Source organism: Astyanax mexicanus, chromosome 23 (genome assembly GCF_023375975.1).
Source record: "Astyanax mexicanus isolate ESR-SI-001 chromosome 23, AstMex3_surface, whole genome shotgun sequence".
NCBI classification, from domain to species: Eukaryota; Metazoa; Chordata; class Actinopteri; order Characiformes; family Acestrorhamphidae; genus Astyanax; species Astyanax mexicanus.
The window spans coordinates 30,670,060-30,673,515 of NC_064430.1; the positions used below are offsets into that span (position 1 = coordinate 30,670,060).

At 35.5% G+C, this 3,456-nt stretch overlaps 1 long non-coding RNA gene across 1 annotated transcript; it reads right to left on the minus strand.

Annotated features, from left to right (window-relative positions):
- Window positions 1-204: 204 nt before the first annotated feature.
- On the minus strand, window positions 205-3,165 carry LOC111191150 (uncharacterized). The gene is made up of 3 exons (XR_002649350.2): window positions 2,370-3,165; window positions 2,263-2,287; window positions 205-2,155 (listed from the first exon to the last, which is right to left on the minus strand). It is a non-coding gene; the product is annotated as an uncharacterized LOC111191150 (long non-coding RNA).
- Window positions 3,166-3,456: the final 291 nt, after the last annotated feature.

Below are 3,456 nucleotides of genomic sequence, written 5' to 3' on the forward strand. Positions count from 1 at the left end.
CTTATGTACTGATAGATAACTAAAGTGATGATAAATTGCATTCAATAAAACCATATCCATAAAATAATTAGCTAGCAAGCCAGCCTCCTGATTTTTGCTGATTCCACCCTTAGCTAAAAAAAAAAAATGGTAGTTTGGGAGGGGCACTGGGTGATGTATGGGTTTTGAGGCTCCAGCAGTGTGCCTCTGATGCCAATGAGACCCAGATAGTTGGACGTCAGCAGAGGGCGGTATTATTTATTGACTGATTTGCATATTGTGAGTGTCCGTGTTCTCATCATCCTAATCTATAGCACAGTTGAACCTGAGAGGGCACTGCAGAGGTGGAAATTACCACAATAAAAGTGTTTTTTAAAGGTTAGGAAATGTTTAAACCTTACTGTCTCTGACTCTGGATGCCTTTTCAGGCCCATGTCCATTCGCAGTGTAACACTGAATCACACTAACTTCACTTTGGGCCTGGAGGCTGCATTGTGTGTAGTTAGCCATTAGCATTTAGCACTCAGGACACATACTCAGTTGTGGGCTACCTGAGGGTTGGTTCATTTACTAAACAGACCATACAAAGCCAGGTCACATAGCTGCTGTAATCATTACAACAACAACAACAGACACACACAAGTACACACATATGTCAGAAAAGTAAAATAATAGCAACAAAAAAAACAAATATTATACTTTTTTATTGTGATATTCAATAAAAAAGGGACACTGAAAGATAAGGCTGGATACACATGTGCAGTGTATGCAGCCATGGACAGGGAAAGGTTGACTGTGTCCATATAAAGCCATACTATATTAATTATTAAAACAATAAGAGGAAGAATGAAATATGTCAAATGTAAGATACAGTACCTCGACTGTCAAAATCCAAAAGTATATTGATATATTTTGTATAATAATATTTTGTATAATGACACTGGAAAGAATAAATATGATACAATTGATTTGGTTGATTTGGTCTCATCAGTTTTAAGCCAATTTAAAAAAACTGACTTTCACACTTTTTTTCAGAATCCTAAAAAAACGACAAATAATCCTGTGGATTTTTTCCATAATGAACAAGTGAACAGAGCATGTAAAATAATAGCATGAATGGTCAAATTGCACAGAGGTTCTAATTCTTAGGGCATCATCTCATTAGTTTTAAAATTGTCTCAATTTAAAAAACAACAAATCAGACTGTTAAAATCCTGAGGAAGAACAAATATTACTGTGGCTTTTTTTATAATTACCTTGGAATGAAATGGTCAAATTGCACTTTTGGCCCAATTTCCAGGGCACTCCTCAAATGTCCTTTTTGCATATCTCATGAATGTGAGATAAATTCATTAACAGACATTTTTTTTCATTTCTAAATAATTAGAAATTACAAGAAAGACTAGAATAGCTGCTTTTTATTTGTTTCCTATCGTGTTTAATCCTGATTTTCAGGTAATCTCACTAAATCTAAACTGGAGCCTAGAGCAAGTAGATAAGAAGAAAGATGATCATCAGTATCAGACTCATCTTTAGCAACACTGAACTAGATTACAGCTCACTTTGTTTCTCTGTATAAAGGCAGTGCGTCTGAATATTCTATGAAAGTTGATTCATAATTCAACGATTTGAGCCACTACTCTTACAGAACAGTAATTCTATTTAATTTACAACTTGGTGAAAAACGGGAGAAAAAATGTTGCATGATTTCACATTACATTGTTGCATCATACATCGTTACATTAACGTGTTTTTACATCACTGCATTATTGCATCATGACATAATTGCTTCATGACATCATTGCACCATTACATTAATGCCTCATTGCATCATGACATCATCGTATTGATGCATCATATCATCGTTACATAATTACATTAATGCATCATTGCATCATTGTATTGTTGTATCATAGTATCATTACCTAATTGCAATATTGCATCATGACATCATTGCATTAATACATAAATACATAATGGCATTATTATATCATTGCATCATTATATCATTGCATCATAACATTGTTACATCATTGTATTATTTCATCATGACATTATTATATTAGTAAATATACAGAAACATTGCAGTTCATTAAACTACAGAAGCTAAAAGTATATAATAAAATAAAATCTCTGTTTCTCCACCATCTCAGGGTTTTCTTCTCCAGTTCAGAGACTGCAGCAGAGCAAAGAGCAGAAATGAGGAACAGCTGACACAATAACGGAAACAATCAATAATCTCATTCATTTCATACAGATATTAACACGAGCGTCTTCACCTACCTCTGTAGCTCCACAGCCTCAGATCCTGAAAAGAGAAAGACAGCACATCATTAGTTCTGTTCATCAGTAAGAAGTTCAGAACATACAGATTCATACTGGATAAATACCTCCTGCAGTCTCTGTCTTTCTCTTTATCACCGCAAAAACAACCCAAACAGCCAACAGGAGACCCAGACATACAGGCCAGGAAGTGTACAAGGGCATCAGAGGGTCAGTACCTGTGTACAGATGTGTGGAGTCATTAGAACCAGGGCAGTTAAAAATTATTTATACAGAATTTAACCAGATATACATTAATAAGTGTGAAAACTTTAAAACACCCTGTAAAAAATCTCTATATTTTGAACTTCATTTGAACAGCACTGAGAGCTAGAGTAAATATAATACAAAACTACAGTTGTTGTCTAAAAAGAAAAATGTATAAGTACGTAAGATACATAAGATATATATGTATAATAATTATGTAATCATAATTAAATCAGCTGCAGATGATTAGAAGAAGATTAGAGAGGATGTAGGTGGAGTCTGTCTTATTTAAAGATCAGACATTAGTTTAGTTTGATGTTGGTTGTTGAAGTGAGTGGATCTTAGTGAACAGATCCACAGAGCTCAATGATCCTGACGAGTGTAGAAGCAGAGGATTCTGGGAAGAGGTTTAAGAAGATATATTAGAAATATTAGAAATCAGCTGTTTCAATGTTCAGATCAGCCAATCGAGTTCAGCCTAGAATCAGACCATAATATGAATAAAGATTTCTCTATCAGTTCTAAAATGTACTAAAATTAAGTCACATGTCCTACAGGTAACTCTTAACTGCAGCAGTTGATGTGAAGGTACAGCATCCTCTATCAGACGGAGACTGATCTAGATTAACTTGATCTTCCTTATGCCAGGTTCATACTACACAATTGTAGCCCGGTTTTTCAGATGGTGAAAGTTTTTCGTTGATCGCTGACAAAAACTCGGGGATCGCTCGCCGTTGATGAGTGATAACCATCAAGTCGCAGACGCCCGGCCAATATGTTGCATGCTGAATATTTGATCCAGTTGGCGACTGGGAGTCAAAAGCAGCAGCTACCCACAGCCAATGGGATCCCGTAAAAAAAGAGAACCACGGGTCCCAAACACATCTGCATTACTAGAGCCATTTATAAAGGGTCTGACCACTGTCTTTCTTTCTTTCTGTTATATCA